Genomic DNA, 23776 nt, shown 5'->3' on the forward strand with positions numbered 1-23776 from the left:
TACAATGTAGTTTTTTCTTTTTAGAGTGGAGGGGTGTACAGTACCGTACAGTGTTGTAGAAAGTAATATAATGGATTGCCAGACCGTGTTATAGCATACAATGGCATTGAATGGCATAGAGTGGAGTGGTGTACAATGGAGTAGTAGACTGGAGTACTGTGTCAGAGTAGAGTGGACTAAAGTGGGGTGCAGTGATATACAAAGAGTAGGGTACAGTGTTGTATAGTGGACTAGAGTATTGTAAATTATAGGGGAGTAGAGGGTTTTACAGTGGCATACAGTATAGTACAATGTTGTACAGTGGAGCCATAGGGGTTTGACAGGCCTAGAGTGTAGTATAGAGTTGGACAGTGGAGTGTACCGGGATAGAGTGGAGTAGAATGTCATAGAGTGCCAAGAAGTGTGGTAGACTTTTATACTGTGGGGTTATATAGAGTGGAGGACAGTGTCATACAATGGAGTGGCGCAGAGTGGAGTGGTGTACACTTTAGTGGTGTAGAGTGGATTATCTTAAAGTGGAGTAGCATCCAGTGGACTAGCATACCGTTGAACACTGCTCAGTGGAGTGTAAAAGAGTGGCGTAGCATAGAGTGGAATAGCGGAGAGTGGAATGGTGTTCAGTGGAGTGGCGTAGAGTACAGTGGATTAGCATAGACTGGGGTATATGTCATACATTGAAGTGGCATAACGTCAAGGAAACTGTTATAATATGGAGTGGCGTATAGAGTGTACGGGCATAGAGTTAAGTGAAAAGTTGGACAGGGGAGTCTAAAGGGAAAGTGTGGAGTAGATTCCAGTAGAGTGGCATAGAGAGTAGTAGAGTTTTGTAGAGTAGAGTTATATAGAGTGGAGGAGAGTACACTGGAGAGGCGTAGAGCGGAGTAGCATACAGTAGAATAGCATAAAGTGTAATAGCAGAGTGGAGTAGCGTAGACTGAAATTGTGTACAGTGGAGTGGTTTAGAGGTAATTGTGTATAGTGTAGTAGCTTACAGTGGAGTGGTGTGCAGTGAAGTGGTTTAGACTGGAGTGGGTTATTGTAGGGGGGTAGAGTGTAATAGCATACAGTGGAGTGGGGTAGAATGGAATACCATATAGTGGAGGGGCAATGATTGAAGTTGCATACAGTATAATAGCATAGAATGGAGTGGCGTGCATGGAATAGCATAGTGTGGAGTACAGTGGAGTAGCATAAAGTAGAATAGCATAGAGAAGAACAGCGTAGAGAAGAACAGCATAGAGTGGAGTGGCATACCATGGAGTGGTGCTAACTGGAGCAGTGTTCAGTGGAGTGGGGTACAGTGAAATAGCATACATTGAGTGCCATAGAGTGGAGCAGCATCCAATGGACTAGCATGGAAGGGAGTGGCATACAGTGGAGTGGTGTACACTGGAGTGGAGTACAGTGGAGTTGTTTATAGTTGAGTGGCATACAGTGCAATAGCGAGCTTTGTGTGGAGTGGTGTGCCATAGAGTGGCATAGATTGGAATTGCATATAGTGGAGTGGTGTACAGTGCAGTGGAGTAGAGTGTAATAGCATACAATGGAGTGGTGTATAGTGGAGTGCTGACCAATGGAATAGTGCAGAATGGCGTGGGTAGACTGGAGTGCCATACACTGGAGTGGCATAGAGTGGAGTGGAATACAGTAGAATAGCATAGAGGGAAGTGGCATACGGTGGAATGGTGTAGGGTGGAATAGCATTTAGTAGAGTAGTGTATAGCTGAGTGGCATGCACTGGAGTGGCGTACACTGAAGAGGTGTAGAGTTGAGTTGCATACAGTGTAATAGCATAGCTTGAACTGGCATAGAGTGGAGTTGTGTACAGTGTAATAGCATAGCATGGAGTGGAGTAGAGCAGAGTTTGGTACAGCAGAGTGCCACTATAGTGGATAGTGGAGTAGCGTACAGTGGAGTGGCGTATAATAGAGTGGTGTAAACCTGAGTAATGTGCAGTGACGTGGGGTAGAGTGTAATAGCATACAGAGGAGTTCTGTACATTGGAGTGGTGTCCAATATAATAGTGTAGAAGGAAGATGCGTAGAGTAGAGTGCTATACACTGGAGTGGTGTAGAGTGAAGTAACATTCAGTGGAGTGGCACACAGTTGAGTAGTGTACAGTGGCGGGCACACTGTGGAATGCCATCAAATGAAGTGGCATACAGTGGAGTAGCGTATAGCAGAGTGGCATACAGTGTAGTGGCGTAGAGTGTAATAGCTGAAAGCGGAGTAGTGTACAGTGGAGTGGCGTATAATGGAGTGGTGTAAACTGGAGTGGCATACCGTGGTGTGGGATAGAGTGTAATAGCATAGAGTGAAATGGCATACATTGGGGTGGGGTCCACTGGAATAGTGTAGAATGAAGTGGTGTAGAGTGCCATACACTGCAGTGGTGTAGAGTGGAGTAGCATACAGTGGAATAGCATATAGTGGAGTTTTGTAGAGTGGAGTGGCATTCATTGGAATAGAGTAGGGTGGCATACAGTAGAATGACATAGAGTGCAATAGCATATAGTGGAGTAGCGACCAATGGAGTGGTGTACAGTGGAGTGTCATAGACTGGAGTGGCGTACAGTGGCATTTCGTACAGTGTAACAGCGTAGTGGAGTGGTGGAGAGCGGAGTTTCATACAGTGGAGAGGCATAGAGTGAAGTGGAAAAGAGTGGATTAGAGTATAGTGGAGTGGCTACAGTGGCATGGCATACGGATGTGTGTGTAATTTAGAAGCAGTTTAAATTATGGTGTGCAGGGTAACGCGAAACAGAAAATTGCGCTGCCTTGTGTTTCTCCAGATTTACCAATCAACGCAGGGCCATGGTGGCCTTGCATTCCTTTGTAACTCTGACTAAAGTATTGCATTGCCCATGTGATACCATGAGTGGCGCAAGGGTACAGCTATCAGTAATACAGCTAGGCCTTAGTTATATTTTGGTCCATGGTATACGGGGATAACTTTGCAGTATTCCATGGTAAATGGCGATGGCAAGCCAAAATATAAATCGGTAATGGATGTTTTTTGAGAATTAAAAGGCAGCCATATTGTTTTTACTACACTTTGGCTGTGTTCATTTTTAGGTCCTTTGATATAGGTAAGTAGTAGGTCCCTACTTATTACCACTTTATAACTTTATTAAAGTTGTAATAGGTAGGGAAGTTTATTTATATTTTTTAAATATATTTTTAAATAAGTTCTACGGCCATGTACTGCAGCAGTTTCACAAAATGTTGTAAAATTCCTTGAAAGTAAAGAAGTGGCAGATATGCCTTAAATGCCTTATAACTTAAAAAATACCTACCCTACTTAACTGCCATACCTCAAAAGCATCAAATCTGCACCATAATTTATAATACTGCCAAATCTTCATGTAAATGCGTTCAGCAAGTTTCGCACTACATCATATATAATAGTCTATGGAAAATGCATTGGTGGAAAAACACATTTTGGGACCCCCTTATATCTCTGCACCCTGTTAATGATTCACCACAAAAATGTCCATAATCTCAAAATGTAGAAAAAGCTATAGGTATAGAAAATATTGTGGTGATTCATCAAATGGGTGGAAAGTTATTAGGGGGGTAATATCCGAGGAATTGCTATCTTTGGGACTACGAACTATAACTATAGATTGGCACTCAGATTTGATGTGATTTCTCTCTTTTTATCTATGGTATTTGTTATGTATTTGTTTATTGGTTTACATAATCATGTGGCCATAAATGTGTCTTTAAGCAGTCCATGTAGTAAATTTGAAACTTTACATATGCACTTTTGTTTATTTTTCTGGCTTCCTTGCTACCTTAAGTAGGATTGTGCTACATATGAAGCCCAAAGTGAATGAAAGCCAATAATTGTTGTTATAAAAATTAAGATTGCAATTTTTTTCCTACTGGCCAATTATCTTGTCCTCCATATAGTAGTTTGTGTAGCTCACCGGTAGGTCAATTTTCCATTTTGTTGAACAGGAGTACATAAGGAAGATAATTTTTGTTTGGCTTGTTTCACACAGTTTTATTTTGAAAGCCAGAGAGCATGCAAACAAAACGTATGTAGATTAAGATGTATTCTATTTGTTATGTATTTGTTTATAGGTTTCCATTAGCATGTGACCTTAACTGGGTATTTCAGTTGTTAATGTAGCAAATCTGAAACTTTACATAGCAGTCTAATTTATTCTTTGGGCTTCCTTGCTACTTTTAGTAGGATTGTGCTAAATATGAAGGCCAAAGGGAATGAAAGGTAATCATTGATATTGTTGTAAAAACTGAAATTATGATTTTCCTAGTGTCCAGTTATCAGGTCCTCCAAATAGTAGTTTGTGTGGCTCACCGCTAGGGCTTTGTTAATTTTGTTGCTCAGGGGTGCATAAGAAAATTAGTGTTTGTTTGGCTTGTTGGGCCACCTTTATTTTGTGAGCAAGAGAGCATGCAGAGAAAAATTATGCAGATGAATATGTATTCTATTTGTCATGTATTTGTTTATAGTTTTCCATTAGCATGTGACCACAAATGGGGTTTTCAGTTGTTCATGTAGTACATTTGAAACTTTACATATGCAGTCTTGTTTATTTTTTGGGGTTCCTTGCTACATTTAATAGTATTGTGCTACAAGATATCACTAGGTTAAAAAAACGTATAATTTAACATTTACTTACCATGCTTACCTGCAGCCCCTCAAAGAATCACCCACGCCAAATGTCATACTGCCAAGTTTCATAAATATTCAGTTGACGGTTTTTGCGCTATGTGAAATGCAACAGTCTTGGGAAAATGCATTGGATTTGGAGTACGTTTTGGGACCCCCTCCTTTTTCTTAGCTGGACATTTCCCTCGTAAAAAACCAATGAAATTCCCCCGTTATAGTTAGTGCAGGCAACTATAACTCACGCGACCGCAATCCTCTGCTGATGACGTCAGATATTACATCACTGTAATTAGACACCTATTTACTCATGTCTTATTCCATTAATCTTTAGCTATACATATATTACAAATATTTATTTTTCAGAAAGACACATATTTAATCAGTGATGTAATATCTGACGTCATCAGCAGAGGATTGCGGTCGCGTGAGTTATAGTTGCCTGCACTAACTATAACGGGGGAATTTCATTGGTTTTTTACGAGGGAAATGTCCAGCTAACTATAACATGTGTGAAACCTATGGTTTTTTAAGTGAATTTGCATTGTTTTTTAAATGCTAATTCCTAACTATAACGTGTGTGAAACCTATGGTTTTTTAAGTGAATTTGTACGGTTTTTTAAATGCTAAGTTATGTATTTATTAATATTTTTTTTTTCAGGTTCTTCACCGTGCGCGCACCGTGCGTTTTGGGACCCCCCTTTTTTCTCGGCCCCCGCTTGACTAATCACCCCGAGACTTTCAGGGTAGGAGCGGAGCGGAGCGCCCCACCTATTTTGAAAAATTTGCGAGGATTCGTCAACCAGCGCCAAAGTTATTAACCTCTTGAGTGCCCATGACGAGATGGTCTCGTCATGGGCCGTGGTTGCGCTGTGCCCATGACGAGACTATCTTGTCATGAACTCCGCCCGCTAATGAAAGGGCCGGCACAGGGCGGGGCACTCAAGGGGTTAAAAATAGAATTTTCAGATTTCCTATGGAAACACGGTCCTAACTATAACTATCTACTGGCGACCGCCAGTGGATAATATATATATATATATATATATATTACCTACTGGCGGTCGCCAGTAGGTAGTTATAGTTAGGACCCCTTTTCCATAGGAAAACCTCAACATTCTATTTTGAATAACTTTGGCGCCGGTCGATGAATCCTCGCGAATTTCTCAAAATAGGTGGGGCGCTACGCTCCGCTCCTACCCTGAAAGTCTCGGGGGGATCCGTCAAGCGGGGGCTGAGATAAAAGGGGGGTCCCAAAACACATTTTCCCCATGCATTTTTCCATAGGACCTTTAGAACGAGCTACAGCCCGAACGGCTGAACAGAATTACTCGAAATTTGGCAGAGAGGTAGTCCCTAGGTCAAGGAAGTGCCTTTTGTAGGTTTGGTGTAAATCTGTTCAGTAGATTCTGAGAAAATAGCCTTTAAATCAATATATATATCTGAGCCCGCTTACGGTACGCTTACCGTACGCTTACCGTAAGCGTACGGTGGCGTGCGCGAGCGCGATTCTGATTGGCTCTTAGATCTTAGTAAACATTCGAATCGGCCGAAACCAGGAAGCGGCGGCCGCCATTTTGTGTATTTCACTCAGAAAAAAAAGAGTGAAAACAAGAAAAGGGGCCAATGAGGAGAGTTACAGACCCCCTTACATTTGTGAGGGGGTCAAAGAAGGACTGTAAAGTACAAAGAAAACATTTATTGATTTTAAAAAAAATCACGGGGTACGCGTACGGTAAGCTTACGGTAAGCGTACGGTAGAAAAAAAAAAAAAAAAAAAATGAAAATCAGATTTAAGTGTTTAGATATTAGGGGGCTCTAAAAAGAGCCGTTGTGTTTATGAAATGATTTTTTAGTGGTACCTACAAGTAAGTACCAATGCAGAGTCTAAGGTTCAAGAGGAAGACTCTGTTCCCTTCATCATTGAAGTGCACACCATCTCCTCTATAAATGTCTTGCATGTCATAACGCAAGTTGTTGTGGTAAATGGCACCCATACCATAGTCACGGAGGAAAGCAGAAACAGATTTGTTGACGTGCTTTCTTGCTTTGTCATCGCACCGCGTGCCCACCGTGCGCGCACGGAACGAACTGCGTTAAGTGGGCGCGCACGCCACGAATGGCGTAAAGTAACTTAGCATTTAAAAAACCGTACAAATTCACTGAAAAAACCATAGGTTTCACACACGTTATAGTTAGGAATTAGCATTTAAAAAACCTTGCAAATTCACTGAAAAAACCATAGGTTTCACACATGTTATAGTTAGCGGAAATTTTACTGATAAAAAACCAATGAAATTCCCCCGTTATAGTTAGTGCAGGCAACTATAACTCACGCGACCGCAATCTTCTGCTGATGACATATGTGTCTTTATGAAAAAAAAATATTTGTAATATATGTATAGCTAAAAATGTATGGAAGAAGACATGGGCAAATAAGTGTCTAAATACAGTATTAGCATCAGCAGAGGATTGCGGTTGCGTGAGTTATAGTTGCCTGCACTAACTATAACGGGGGAATTTCATTGGTTTTTTATCAGTAAAATTTCCGCTAACTATAACATGTGTGAAACCTATGGTTTTTTCAGTGAATATATATATATATTTCCACAAAGCTCCACCAGTGGCCAAAGAAAGCACTTCACTCCTGGATTTGCAAAATATGTTGTTTATTCACGGATTCATACTAAACCTACGCCTTTCTCGCAAGCCCCATCACCCATGGAAAATAAATACAAACATTGTAAAACACCAAAGAAATACTATGCAATAGAATTGGTGAAATTCACATGATACACAGAAATGGAAAAACACAGTTGTTTCAAGTATGAATTCATCAATGTCAGTTATGAAAACAGATTATAAAAACAAAAGTGCTTTGGCCAAAATTATGTATACAGTATGTGTTAATTCATTCCAATTACCCCATATACATAAAGAACATTTTGCTCAACATGTTAAACGAGTATGGATCAAGAGATTAGGGGAGCTGAGGTTAATCGGGTCAGCCAGTTTTGCCAAGGAATTCCCCATTTCATGAAATTCCAATTAAAGGCTTCCAAACGGATTCCCCGAGTGGCCTCTTTCCTTTCTTTGCTGGAGAGGTGGTTCTTGATTCTATTTTGTGCACCAGCCAGAGGTGTTCCAAGAGGCCCCATTCCACTAAGAGGCAGGAGGTATGCTGGCTCCAGCTTTTGCTGTTGTGTCTTTTTTCGAGGGATCGAAATAACTCCTGCACGCCTCCAATGATGTTTCAGCCAGGACCGCTGCCAGGTGCAGATCGTGATCGAACGAAGAATCGCAACTACCATTTTGACGACCTACGTCCTGGCAGGCACTTACACGGGAGGCCGGAATGTCAAGGGGACTTGAGGGAGCCCGAGGAATATATTTTAACGGACACTCCATGTTTATTACCACGTCTTTGCCCTGAATAGTGGTTCCTTCTCCACGAAAAACCCACCAGGGAGCAGTGCTCTCTGGGATTTGCAGTGCTATTCGAACCATTTCGGTTGAAAAGGACATGTGATTTGGAGGTCGGAACTAATTACCCAATCCGGGACAAGCGGGATACCTCATAAGACGTGGGTGGAGACTCACCGTGATGGCAGTAGCATCTGAGGAAGGCAAGTCGTGCCGAAATGCATTATGCTGTGCTGTTTCCAATTAAAGGCTTCCAAACGGATTCCCCGAGTGGCCTCTTTCCTTTCTTTGCTGGAGAGGTGGTTCTTGATTCTATTTTGTGCACCAGCCAGAGGTGTTCCAAGAGGCCCCATTCCACTAAGAGGCAGGAGGTATGCTGGCTCCAGCTTTTGCTGTTGTGTCTTTTTTCGAGGGATCGAAATAACTCCTGCACGCCTCCAATGATGTTTCAGCCAGGACCGCTGCCAGGTGCAGCTCGTGATCGCACGAAGGATCGCAACTACCATTTTGACGACCTACGTCCTGGCAGGCACTTACACGGGAGGCCGGAATGTCAAGGGGACTTGAGGGAGCCCGAGGAATATATTTTAACGGACACTCCATGTTTATTACCACGTCTTTGCCCTGAATAGTGGTTCCTTCTCCACGAAAAACCCACCAGGGAGCAGTGCTCTCTGGGATTTGCAGTGCTATTCGAACCATTTCGGTTGAAAAGGACATGTGATTTGGAGGTCGGAACTAATTACCCAATCCGGGACAAGCGGGATACCTCATAAGACGTGGGTGGAGACTCACCGTGATGGCAGTAGCATCTGAGGAAGGCAAGTCGTGCCGAAATGCATTATGCTGTGCTGTTTCCAATTAAAGGCTTCCAAACGGATTCCCCGAGTGGCCTCTTTCCTTTCTTTGCTGGAGAGGTGGTTCTTGATATATATATATATATATATATATATATATATATATATATATATATATATATATATATATATATATATATATATATATATATATATATATATATATATATATATATATATATATATTTCCACAAAGCTCCACCAGTGGCCAAAGAAAGCACTTCACTCCTGGATTTGCAAAATATGTTGTTTATTCACGGATTCATACTAAACCTACGCCTTTCTCGCAAGCCCCATCACCCATGGAAAATAAATACAAACATTGTAAAACACCAAAGAAATACTATGCAATAGAATTGGTGAAATTCACATGATACACAGAAATGGAAAAACACAGTTGTTTCAAGTATGAATTCATCAATGTCAGTTATGAAAACAGATTATAAAAACAAAAGTGCTTTGGCCAAAATTATGTATACAGTATGTGTTAATTCATTCCAATTACCCCATATACATAAAGAACATTTTGCTCAACATGTTAAACGAGTATGGATCAAGAGATTAGGGGAGCTGAGGTTAATCGGGTCAGCCAGTTTTGCCAAGGAATTCCCCATTTCATGAAATCAGTGACTAAAGAAAATACAATAAAGTAAAATAAACATAGGAATCAAATAATCATGAAATCATGATACATGACTGAAAATCCCAAACATAATATGTGTAAATTATCAATATACTCCCAAGCGCTAGGGAGGAAGTAGGTGAAAAGTGAATAATGCCTACATCGGGGAACAATGGCCAATATTGGCTTATCCAATAATATTTCATATCATTGACACGGGAGGGTTCCCATCAGACATCAAGTTAACAAACCTCGAAAATAATTGATACAAAAATCAGAGTCAATTCCCAACGGAGAACAGGAAGAATTAATTTATTAGAAGACCCATATAACATTGTCCTTTAATTAAACAAAATTCACAAACACAAAAACAACTCTCCTTCAATAACATATGATCTGCCCATATTTTGCTATTGCTGTGATTGGATAGGGGGAACATTCAGTCAACATGTAATTCTAATTCTTCATCCTTATTCAACCCGGATGGGAATTTAGTATGGTGATCCAATCTGTACCTTGTCTCAAGTTATCTGAATCGTATGGTTCTATTACCCCCTGGAATGTGCCTGTCAATCCTATCTATGGCAAAGTACTTCAGTTTCGATAAATCACAATTATGTTCTTGTGAAAAAAACCTTGGCATAGGATAGGTTAGGTCCAGATTCCTAATGGAATGTTGATGCTCCAAAATGCGTTTCCTGGGTAATTCGTCCTGCCAACATACATCAGAGTACAAGTACACTGAGGACATAAAAACAAAAATCTTATGCACAACTGAGAAATTAGGCAATCTTGCTTTCATGACCACTGGACATTGTGTACCCTGAATTTTTTGATATATGCCTGCAGGCCTTATATTGTCCACACTCAAAGAACCCCCTCCATTTGGATAACCATGTATTTTACTTATGGGTCATAGTATGGTAGCTGTGTGTCAAGTTGTCCCCCAACGTTTTTCCTTCTCTACAGGTGATGCAAGGTCTTAATGGCAGTTCTGGGCCTAAAACTGTAGTTTTTCAGAATGGACTAATGTTTGCACATCAAATGTCTTATCCTATACTTGGAAGCATTATAGGTGGTGATTAATCATATGCATTTATCCTTAGAGGTCCTGTGCTTATTAGGATATAAGAGATGGTCCCTAGACCGGGGTTCCGTCTTTCCGGCTTTATTTAAGACCTTGCCTGTATAGCCCCTCTCTCTGAAACTTTGTTTCATGTATGTTCTCTGTTTGGTAAACTTAATTTTAGTGTTACTAACTTTTTTGAGTCTTAGCTTCTTCCCATTGGTGATGCTGTCAATGAGGTTTTTGGGATGGTAATTTCTGTAGTGCAGCACACTATTCACCCGCTGTTTTTTTATGAACTATGGTGTTGCAACCTCCTGTTCTCAACCCATGACTTAATTTCAAGGAAATCCATCTCCTTGGCACTCATGGTGGTGGTGAACCTTAATAAATTAAAGGGGTTATCATTCAGTGTATCTAGGAAATTGCACACGCCTTGTCTTGGGGACTGTTCCAAAGTATAAACAAATCATCAATATATCGGATCCAAATCAGGATATACTGGGTATATTCCTGATTATTATCTTCCCGGCCAATGCTCCTCCCACCAGCCCGCCACAAGAATCACGAAGTTGGGGGTGAAGCAAGTGCCAATTGCTGTCCCCATCTTCTGGCTGTAATAGACTCCATCATGTAAAAATATGTTTTCCTTGCGACAGTACTGGATCATGCTGAGAAGCATTCTATTATGTTGGTAAAAGCACACAGCTCAAGTCTTAAGGAAGTGCTCACTTGCTTGTATGCCAAATTGGTGGGCTATACAAGTGTACAAGGATATGACATCCCTAGTGATCATGAGAAATGAGTCAGACCAATCCACATGTGAGGAAATCCCTACTGTCCCTACAATATGCTGGTAGAGCAGCTACAAATGGAAAGAATAAGAAATCAATATATAAAGCTGTGTTCCCAAGGAATCCCTCATTAGAGGAGACAATCGGCCTCCCTGGGGGATTTGTGGTACTTTTGTGTTCATTGGGCAATACATTAAATGATGGTACCCTAGGAGGATCCAGCCTCAGGAACCCATGTTCTTTGTAGTCCAAGATCCCTTGGTCATGCTAGTCAGTAAGACAGTCATGATACTGGAGTACAGAGGTCTTATACATCTCAGGGGTAATAAGTAACTTTGTGGCTGATTAAGTTGTTGCATTACTTCCTCCTCATACATAGAGACATACAAGATAACCACATTACCCCTTTATCAGAGGGCTTTATGACTATTGTGGTGTCTGACTTTAATGTTGTCAAAGCTGCTCAGTGAGGCGAGGTTAGATTATCTGGTTATTTCTTGTATCTCCCTCTTAGAACAATCAATTCTTTGGTCATAATATCATGAAACACATCTATGTTGTCATGCTGTTATTAGGTAAGGATGAGATCAGATGGGATTTAGGTTTGAAACCACTGCCCCTGGGGATGTTCATTTCTATCTCTAAAGTCTCATGGACTTCGCTTAATTCTACCTTGAAATAGTCACACTCCCCCTTTCTCTATAATGCCTCTAGAGCCAATAATCCCTACACATCACCAATCCTAATGTCACATTGTGGTACACCAGTTCCCAGAGTGCCAGTTTTTCATTTAGACATTTTATGCAATTGCCACAATTTTAGTTTCATTATAAATAGATATAAATCAATCCTCGTCTGAGCATAATTAAAGTTCAAACTCAGGCAAAAAGACAATGCCAGTTCCAATAGAGATCGTTCATCATCCGTCAGGTCGCACGCCCCTCTGTAATAATTTTTTTAAAAAAAAGAAGCACTGGCGAGTCGCTGGGCCCCACCCCTTTTTGCACCACGCTGCAAATGTTCCTCCTGGTTCACTACTGATTGGGGAATGAATTCCACTTTACTCCTGAGGGCCTCAGGACTAAAGTGGACTTCTTCCCCCAACCAGTAGTGTGGCAGGAGGTGTAGTTGTTGGATTGCTAGCTGTGTGGGACTTATTGGAGCAACAGGAGAGGTAGTTTGCCCCCAAAGACCCTCAGGAGTAAAGTGGACTTCATCCCCAAACCAGTAGTGTGCCAGGAGGTGCATTTGCAGATTGGTGGAAAAGTGACTCACCTCCTAGTACCACACTCCTTTATTAGTTGCTAAGTTTTTCTGTCTCAGCCTACCAGAAACATTGGAAAAAACATTTAGGCCTTCGTCACATGTTACAGGTTCATATGGCTTCCATAACGGATTTATGCCTGCTCAAATTTGACATTCATCAATTTTCAGTTTCAACTACAGTACTAACTTAGCCTAAGCTAAACCATCAGTGAACTACTCCCCCCACTATTCTATAGCAAACCCTCCACTGTACATACCCAGCCTTTTCCCTGTACCTTACGCTGCTGCAGCAGACTAAGGGCCTGATTTTTAGAGTTCGACGGAGGGAGTAACTCCGTCGCAAACTTAACGTATATCCCGTCTGCCATATAATTTTTTTTTTTTTTTTTTTTTTTGAAACCGTTTATTACAAATCTCAAGAATATACAATTATGGGCCCACAACCTTCCGGCCGGCCGCTAGGAATGGCAGAAACATATGGCATACGTTCATAGAACCCTTGGCATTACAAAGGAGCATAAGCAGGAGTCATCAACATCATGGGCCACAGCCATAATACGTCACAGTGCGGTTTCATTTTATACAAACAACAAAAAAACAACACCCACAAGGCTACCCTACAGTCGAAAGTAGCAGCACGTGCTCCCCAATGGGGAACCCCAACTATTAGAGGAGTCCAAAGAGGGGAAGGGAAACAGAGCGAGGACTGGGGGAACCCTGTGCCCGGGGCTAGGGGAAGGGGTCAGCTAAGGGGACGGGGCTGGTGAGGCAGCAGGCAGCAATGGTGGCGCGCAAATACTCCCACGGTAGGCGTTCCAGGGGCCCCACACTTTCACCCATGTCGCAGGCTTACCCCTCGCCACATACACCACCTTTTCTCGAAACATGCACCAGTCCATGTGCTCTTTCCAGGCAGACACCGTCGGGGGGTTCTGGGATCCCCACAGTTGCGCAATGTCACGCTTAGCAATCATATATCCCAGAGTCACCCACCACGTTTGCGGAGCCGAGTAGTCAGTTGGTTCCCACACATTCAACAGGCATCTCCTCGCTTCCGGCAGCAGCGCAACACGCGTAACCACTCGCAGGACCTCGTGCACACCGCGCCAGAATCGCTCCACCCTCGGGCATTCCCATAAAATATGCAGGAAGGTCTCCACGGCACCACAACCACGCTTACACAATCCATCCACAGTGTAGCCCATGCGCTGAAGCCTTGGCCCCGTCATGTAGACCCGGTGGAGTATCTTGAGCTGGACGAAGCGAAGGCGAGCCGGTATAGCCACCTCCTTCGGAGAGGCCACCGCGGAGATCCAGTCCTCATCGTCCAATTCCAGACCGTCGGCAACCCAAGCCTCGCGAAGGCCAATCAGCAAGCCCGATCGATCATTAATCAGTTTTTTATAAATAAGGGAGATCGTACTGTCTGGGACGTGGCCATCTAGCACTCTATCCTCCAGGGGGGAAGACTCCGGGATGGAGGCGACGTCTGGGAAGACGGAGCCCAGTGCATGACGGATCTGCAGGTATCGAAAGTATTCACTGCCCTGCAACTGAAACTCCGTCTGCAGCATCTCGAATGTTTTAAATCCTCCCCTCGACCAGAGATCCCCCACTTTACTGATACCTATCATGTCCCATTTCGCGAAGCCCTTCGAGGTCCAGAGAGAGCCCAACTTCTCAGACGCATACAGCGGTGACGCCCGGGTCAAACGGTCCTTCCACCCCATAGCTGCATTAGCCGCATGCCATACTCTGACCATGACACGCGTAGGTCCCGTCAAGCGAGCGTCGGGCGCGCCAGAGTAGAGCGCTCGATTGTAGTCGCCACCGGGCAGTAGCATCTTGTCCATCTCAAACGCCGGGTTCAAGGCGGGCCCATAGAGGCCATGGTTAATTGCAGCTAGCTGGGAGGCCCAGTAATACCGTTTAATGTCCGGGAGGGCAATCCCCCCGTCATACCATGGGAGCGTCAACTTCGACAGGGCAATGCGCGGCCTCCCGTCCCAGAACAGGCGGCGCTGTAAACTCTCCACCTCACGGAAGTAGCGCGCCGGGACTGGGTCCATGGTGTTCTGGAGAGCGTATAAGAAACGTGGCAACGACATCATCTTAAACAACGCCGCCCGGCCGAGCGGCGAAAGCGGCAGGCGCCGCCAGCGCACGACGTCCTCCTTCAAGCGCTGGAGAGGGGGAAGCAAGTTCCGCTCGTAGCGAGCCTCTGGGTCCAGAGTAATGTAGACACCCAGGTATCGAAACCCCTGAGAGGCAATCTGAATCGGACAACCCCGCGGAAGGACAGGAGCCTCCCCAGAGAGCACATACACGCATGATTTAGCCCAGTTGATGACAAGGCCTGAGTTCCGGCCGAATGAACGTAAAACATCAACCAGGACTATGAGTGACTTACGTGGGGAGGCTAGGTACAAAAGGATGTCGTCAGCGTATAGGGACACACGGTCCTCATATTCGGGGGTCCAACGGAGTCCACGGATGGAGGGGTGCCACCGCAGCCACTCCGCCAGGGGCTCCAAGGCCAGCGCAAACAGGAGCGGCGACAAGGGGCAGCCCTGTCGCGTGCCCCGGCCCAGCTCGAATGGGGCCGAAACTCTTCCATTCACCACCACCTGCGCCAATGGGCCCGAATACAACAATTTGACCCAACTGATGAAGCCCGGGCCGAATCCAAACTTCGCCAGCATCGTCCAAATGTATGGCCACTCAAGCGTGTCAAACGCCATAGTGGTGTCTAAGGACGCCAAAATGGCCGGCTCCCGCACGAATGGGACACGTGCGAGCACCCCGTGCAAGCGCCGCAGATTAAGGGCTGTATTGCGATGGGGGATAAAGCCGGACTGGTCTTGGTGAACCAGGTCGCCCACCACGCCGACCAGCCGATTGGCCAGCACCTTGGCGAGAATTTTGGGCTCCGCATTCAAAAGCGAAATAGGCCGATAGGATGTGACCCGCGGTCCCGAGGCCTCCCCTCCTTGTGGATCACCACGATAGTAGCCAGACGCTGGTCCGGTGGGAGGGAGCCCAGCGAGTGGGCCGCCAGGAACATCGCGCGGAGGTGGGGCGCCAATACATCTGGTCGCAACTTATATAACTCGATAGGGATGCCATTTGGGCCCATGGCCTTGCCAGAGGCAACCGAACGTATGGCGAGGGCAATTTCGTCGGATGTAGGAGCGACATCCAGCGACGCCCTGTCCTCCTCCGAGAGGGAAGGCAGCCCGATATCCCTAAGCAGGGAATGGGAGTCCTCCTCCGAGCAAGGAGAGACCGGAGAATACACCTCGCGGAAATAATCCGCGAAACAGGAGACAATTTCTTCTGGCTCGGTGACACTCACACCATCCGTCCTCTCAATCAGCGGGACCACACGATTCACTCTCTCCTTTTTATCCAACCACGCTATCAGTTTGCCCGCCTTATCACCCACATCATACAGTCGCCCCTGCTGCTCCCTACTGAGGCCCCTGGCCGCCTCCGTAACGAGGGCTCTGTAGGCCGCCTGCTTAAGTTGTAGGACATGCAGTGCAGCATCCGTCACTCCGCCCTCTAAATCACCCTCCAATTCAGCAATTTCGGCCTCCACCCGGGTAACCTCCTCCCGCTCGCGCCTCCGGGCATGGGAAATGAGGGACAGGGCCTCTCCTCTGAGAACTGTCTTGAAGGCTTCCCACAAGGAGATAGCCGAAGGGACGGACCCCACATTCTCATCAAAGTATCGCTGCAGGGATTTAATCACAGCAGCTCGAATGGTGGGGTCGCGCAGGTACCAGGCATTGATGGGAACTACCCTGCCCTCACCCCTCGGAAGGACATCAAAATGGAACAGGAGCGGGGAGTGATCTGAAATACCCCGCGCCAGATGGCGCACCTCCCCCACACTCCCAGCATAGGCCGCCGGGACAAGGACATGATCAAGCCGTGAGAGGCTACCATGTGCCCCCGAGTGGAAAGTGTACTGCTGCTGCGTGGGATGTTTTAAGCGCCAGCAGTCCACCAATCCCAGTGTATCCAAGAGGCCAGGTAGCCACGCCTGGGCCCGGGGGAGGTCCCTAGGGGGGTGACGATCCAGAGTCCCAGAAACCACCGCATTGAAGTCCCCCCCAACCACTAGGAGTCCCCCCGGAAGGCCCAGGAGGAGGCGCCCCAGGTCTGCAAAAGTGGTCGCCTGCAACCCCGGTGGGATGTATACCGATACAAAAACCACCACTTTGCCTTCCATTCTCCCCACTAAAACAGCATAGCGCCCCCTATCATCATGGCGCACCTCATCAATTTCCAACGGGAGCGAGTTCTTCACCATAATGCCCACGCCCCGTGAGCCCGACGTGAAGCCCGAGTGGGCCACCAAACGATAGCCACGCCGATTCATGGCACAAAAAGAGTTTCCAATAAGGTGTGTCTCCTGCAGGAAGACTACATCGGGTGAGATTTGCTTCAAATACTGCAGGACCACACCTCGTTTGATCCTATCCCCCAGTCCATTAACGTTCCAAGACAACAAAGTCAACTCCCTACCCCCCATAACACACAGGAGCCATCAATCGTCCCCCGGAGAGCACCTTAAAAACAATACAGAAAAGGGTTAGCCTTGTGGTAAAAACGAACAACAACACCCCACCCCAACTCCCCCCCCCCCAACAGAACTCCCCCCTCACTGCACCCCTGCATGAGCCCAAACAGCCCCCCCAAAGTGCAGTGTGCCTGTCGCCCCATAGATGGTGAAACTAACTAAACCCCCAGAGGAGGAGGGAGAACCCCCAAGAGACCCCACACGACCTCCACAGGAGGAGACTTACTCGAACAGGCGAACAGTCAAAAGTGACATCAATTTTGTCCAGAGCGAGGCATAATATTAGTCCCTCAGTCCTGATCCGGCGGGCCCTCTCCCCCCACCGCTCCCCCCCCACCCCCCCGATCCCGATCCCCAGGCAAAGTATCTAACCAGTCCCCGGCTGCTTCGGGACGATCAAAGAAGTGCGTACGGCCATCCAACTCCACCCGCAGCTTAGCCGGGAAAAGCATAGCGTACTTGAGATTGAGGTCCCGCAGACGACGTTTGACTCCGAGAAAGCTTAGTCTCTGCTTTTGGACCGCTGGGGTGAAGTCAGGATAAAAATTTATATCCATATTGTCGAGTCTGACCGGCCCCTGTAGTCTGGAGGATTGCAGGATAGCGTCTCTGTCTCGGAAGTTGAAAATCCGGGCGATGAGAGGCCTCGGGGGGGCTCCGGCCTTGGGCCTTCCCCCGGGAACCCTGTGGGCCCGCTCCACCGCGAAGAATTTACTCAATCCCCGGGGCTGGAGGTGGGTGAGAATCAAGTCCTCCACGAATAGATCCGCCGCCGCCTCCTCCCGTCCCTCAGGCACCCCGAGAATACGGACATTGTTCCTCCGGGCCCGACCCTCAGAATCCTCCAGGCGACGATCCATCAGCGCGCTCGCCTGGCCAAGCCGGCGCACCTCCTTTTGGAGGGCTGCCACATCCGTCGTGAGGCCCGATGTGGTGTGGGCCAACGAATCAACCCGGTCATTAGTCTTGGATAAATCGGCCCTTACCAGACCAACATCCACAAGGACCGAGTCGATTTTCTGCGCCAGTGTATCAAAACGCTGGTCCACCGAGGCCTTCATCTCAGCGATGGCGCCCATCACGTCTCGCAGGGTCAGGTCCGCGGGCAGAGCAGGAGCATCAGTCGGGCCCTCAGGGGACCTACGCGGCACCTCGGGAGATCCCTTCTGGAGGGTGTAGCGGTCCATGCTGTTAGACTGGGGGACTGCGCCACGTCGGGTCGATTTCACCTTTGCCCGATCTCCATCTTGCTTTGTGGACATGGTTCCAGTCCCACGGCCGTGCCAGGCACGTCGTAAAGGGCGGGCAAGCCGGTTCACGGGATCCGGGGGGGGGTCACCACAGGGCCACGGGGCAAGTCACAGCCGGCGGGTCGGCAGGGCACCCCAACGGGGCCACACTACCTCACAGTGCCCCGCGACCCAACCTCGCCGAAACAGCAAGGAGGGTGCAAAAGCGAAAGTGAAAGTGCGGGGTACGCGAGCCGCCGCGCCCAGCCCGCCGCTGTTGTTGACTTTGCCTCCGGATCACCCCACAACTCCAATCCGGGGTCCGGCGTGGAGAAGGCCGGAAATCTCAATCAGTGCTACCGCCGGAGTCCGAGGTCCAGTTTGGAAGCGGAAAGCGGGTGCCACCTCAGCTTGGGCTCACCAACACAGTCCCCTCATCTAGGACAGGATATTGTCAGGATATATGTAGGAGGTCGCGGAGGTCCTCGGGAGCCTCGCACCTACGCGGCCATCTAGGTTGCGCGCTAGGCTCCTCCTCCCCGTCCGCCATATAATTAATGTTAATACAGTGGACGGGATATCTGTAATGTTTGTGACATAATAACCCCTCCACCAAACTCTAGCCTAGTCTAAATTAGTCCCTAAGTCATGTTTCCTTCCCTTACTGGAAAGAGAATGTATTTGAATTAAATAATTTGTGTTTGAGGGTGGGGCCAGGAAGTAACGTGGGTCTAAGTGTCTATGATTTTGTGTTTTACTGATGTGACAAATGTATAAAATTGATATATCCCATTCCTTTCCCTGTATTGCAGTGCATCATTTTTCCCACAGTCTACTTATGGCAGACAAGAAATCTATTGTCCGCATGTTATACATGATGTGTGTGACATATTATTAATCATCTGCCTTTTTGGAGTCAGGGTAGATTTGAAAGGCAGCTGGAAAAGAGCAGGGCAATTGGAATCAAAAATAGTTTTATGTTTATTGCAGCTGCCCCAGCTGCAGACTGCAGAGAGTAGCAAATCTTTTCCAGATGGGCTCGTTAGTACAGTTCCAGTCATTTAGCACTGCAAGTATAGAATACTTGTACTCCATAGTTGATGATGCCTTACTCATTATACAGAGTTATTTAGTTTCATTTTTCCACACAAAATGTCTGTTTGGTTTACTTGTTTCCCTTTAAACCAGTCAGTGCTTTAATGTGAGGCTTGTGTTGTTAAAATTATGTCCCTGTGACTGACTTTCCTAATCATATACAAAATTCTAATGGCCGTATGGGACCAGCAAATGTACTTATACTGTGCCACTATATAATTAAAAAAAAAAACATGTGTTTTCACAGAGAAGAGATTTTGTCTTTTATATTTTTTATTTCTTGATATAGCTACTCCTAAATGTCCACCACCACCACCGACACAGCAGAAGATCGCGGCCCGGTGGCAGAGACTGGAAGCCATCGGGGAGCACTACCAGCGACTGGTGGACATGGAGAGCCCAGAACATGCCTCTGCTCCTAGGCCCAGTTCCATCGGCCAACCGCCTGCGCCTCCAGGCCACACCAGCATCACTAGCAGCTCATACCTGCTAGTGCCCATCCCTGTGCTGCCCCCTTTCCGACTGGCTCCACCATTGCTGTATGCTGCGTGAGCTGACACACTTGTGTAATCGAATGGCATGCCTCAAGACCCGCATCCAACATCTAAGGACCTTCTTGGAGAATGCTCTCTTCTAGATCTTTTTTGAATTTTTTGTCGCTGTGGGTGGAGAGGGTGGGAATTTGGGCAGGGCATTTTTCAACAATTTGGACATGATTTATATTTATTTTGAACATTCGTCAGGGATGGGGAAATAATGTGGGTGAGGGGTGGGGCTGTTATGGGTGAAGAGAGTGGGCTTTATCATATATATGTTAGTAAAGGGGAAATCTTTTATGTTCCACTTTAGGTCTGAAGTTTGTTGTGTGTTTGACTTCAACTTTGCACTGATGCCTTTTCACGCAGCCTGTCTTTACTGTTTTTTAAAGTGATGCCAGTTAGGAGGGTTTGATGCCTTTTCCTATATTGCCTACAGAAACATAGATAAACAATTAAGTTATCACATCTACAATACAAGTTAGTTACATACTGAGCAAAGTCGTTCACTTCACCCCATAGTTCTCTTACCTGAATAGACTGAATAGATGAAGTCATGGTTGGCGGCTGCTCCCTCTGTCAGTCTTCCAACACCAGAAGATTTTCCCAAGGTGCCTTCTTTATGGTAGTGTGCTAACAGTGAAGGCATCACAGTGAGATCCCACTCTCAACTAGGTGATCTCTAACTGCAGGATTAATCAAAAGGATTATAGGCAACTAAATTGAAAGAAAAACAGAGAGTTAGTAGTTTATACATATACATTTATGTTACAGCTTTAGAAAGATCGAGGACAGACTACAACCACCAAGACACATCAAATAAAAGAGTACCACATATTATAACAAAAAATAGCAATAGGAAATTATTCTGAACAATGGTGAGCATAGGATCTGAAACCCAAAATTATGAAATACTCAAGTCAGGGAGAATTTACTCAAAGTCTGTACTCTGTATTGGACAAGGTTCATTGTTTTATTTAGACATATTAAATGCCTAAAATGTTGACACTGTTCGTGGTTGGGTAAGTGGGGCTGGTGTGGGTAATAGAAGATCGCACAGTGAGTTGGTGTCACATTTAACCACATCTGCCACACCAAGTGTGTAATCTATTTGATGTATATAAAGACACACCTCCAATCAAAGCATACTGCCTGGGGTAAGTGGGTTAGGGGTTTGATGAATGGATGGAAAAGGGGATTTGGGGAAAAGTGTTACAAAGACAAACGCAACACAAGAACAATATTCATGAGGGCAATGAGCAGCACATCATCATTAATCTGTTGCGGAAGGCAACAAAGGAATGAGTATGACACAGTGCAGTCAAATGCATTTGCAAACAGTCCTTCTGCCCCAGAGACCCAAGTTATCAAATATCTAAATCGTCTGTCTTTTAGTTTTGAGAAAATCAAATTATTAAGGAGTGAATTGAACCCACGTAGTTCTAAAAAAATGATTGTTAAAAGAAAAATAATATATTGCCAAATTGGGTGGTGCATTTGCATTTTCCCCGGCAATGTCCGTCAATCTTGGGTGCCTGTCTGGACTGGTCCGGTAGGTAAGCAGGGTTGTTAAGCTCAATTTTTGCCTTTCGTTCGTGCAAAAGACGAGAAGGCCTGCAGATTGGTAAACAGAAACTATATTGCAGAGGCAAGGAGAAGGACAGAAGGAAGGTAAGTTTCATGAGGAGTGTACCAAGAAGACTCAGAGGCAGAGTACAAAATAAGATGACTCGGAGTTTCACTTTTGCCACCAGTGCAACACACATACTCAGCAGAATTTCCCAAATCAACACACCTCTCTTCATTCTACATAGCTGAGTATTAGGCCTCAGAGTCATGCTTTCCCTTTGAAGTCGATAACTTCCTTGTTCTAACTGCTGATGAGGTAGTCCCGTTCTGAGTCCTTCCATCCTCCTCCTGACTCTGAGTAACTCCGTTCCAGTCCTGACCTGAGCAAGATAGATGTGTAGTACACTGCTGTTGAAGAACAAATAGAGAAACAGAATTGCAGTATTTTGTATAGGTTTGTGTTTGTTAACTAAATGGACTGGTCTGGTCTCCAACCAACCAGGAAAATGGAATGGACCCTTCAAGTAAATCTCGCTATGTGTGATAGGGCAATCACCTTCAAGAAAAATTATCACCTATCAGGCCACAAATATTGCAAATTATCGAAATCAAATTTACAAATTAGTTGAACACCCTCCCTCACTGTTTGTCACAACATGAATCATCAATCATCACTCACAATCACTCAATAATATTTCACTCATTGGTGCAATAGTTACCTGTTCCAATCCAAGCACTGTGGTACACAATTGTATCTCCTCTTTAACACAAGCAACACATTGGAATTTGGCAGTCTTATAAATCAAATTATCTTCTGGGATAGACCTTCTAGGTGATAAAAAAAGAAAGATATGAGTGGACCGTACAGGTACATTTTTGCTAACTAATTTTTGCCAATCACCTTCAGGAAAATGATCACCCATCGGGCAACAAACATTACAATTCATCAGAATCAAGTTTACTATTAATTGAACACCCTCCCTCACTGTCAGCCACCACATAAATCATCACTCACAATCACTCACTCATTATTGTAATAATTGTAGTTACCTCTTCCAATCCAAGCACGGGTAGGTTAAGTAGTAGGTACAAAATTGTATCTTTGACGCAGGCAACATGTTGGAATTTGGTATGGACACTCTTGTAAATCAACAATCTTCTGGGACAGCCCTGCTAAGTGATGCAAAAAAGAATAGGCATGCAAGGGAGGCAGGCATTGTACCCAATGTCATGAGGGATTTGTGGTGGCTCATTCACTGCACACTGGTCCAACTGCAATTCGGCCATATATGTGACAAAAAAATGGTGGGGCAGCATAAGTCTGACATAAACATAATGTTCCACTAGCTACTATTTTTGTTGTTGCAAAGAATGAAGTTCAACAATGAATAATTAAAATGTTTTATGGTGACACTGGCATACTCAGTCCGGAAAGTGGAGTTTGTCCTCAAGCTCAGATGGTTCACCCAGAAGTTGGTGAGCTAACACACTTGATTCTGATCATTTCTCCTCCTCCTCCTCCTCCTCTTCTGTTTCAGGAATGGTGTAAATGTGTGGCATGAAATGTTGGTTAATTTTGATCATGGTCAATATCTTCTGGTCCTTCTCACTGTAACAACTGGCAACTGTGCCAGCTGCACTGAACACATGCTCAGCAGACACACTGGCTGCAGGACAAGCCAGGTACCTTATTGCCATCCTGGTGAGCTCTGGCCTTTGGCAGATCTTCCAATACATCAATGCGTTTTGATCCACATATACCTCTTTTGGATAATCCAGATACTCCTCAACCACTTTTGACATCACCTCTGCACTGGACTTGAACCCTGCCATTTGATTCCAATCCAATGCATAGGTTGGGTCCGATCCTTCTGTTGCTGTTGTTGCTTGTGTTCTGGTTGCTGGTGTTGGCTACTGTGAGACAAGACTGCCCTCTCTGGAAGTTGAAGGTAGTACCCCATAATTGCAGAGTGGCACTCTAAGTTTCATCTGTTCTTCTTCCAATTCTCCAGCTTGCTCAACAATCCACCTCTTGTATTTCAAAACATTCCCTTCAGAATAAGGAATGAAAGTCAGCACAATTTGTGTGTAC

The sequence above is a fragment of the Triturus cristatus genome, chromosome 9 (genome assembly GCF_964204655.1).
Source record: "Triturus cristatus chromosome 9, aTriCri1.1, whole genome shotgun sequence".
NCBI classification, from domain to species: domain Eukaryota; kingdom Metazoa; phylum Chordata; class Amphibia; order Caudata; family Salamandridae; genus Triturus; species Triturus cristatus.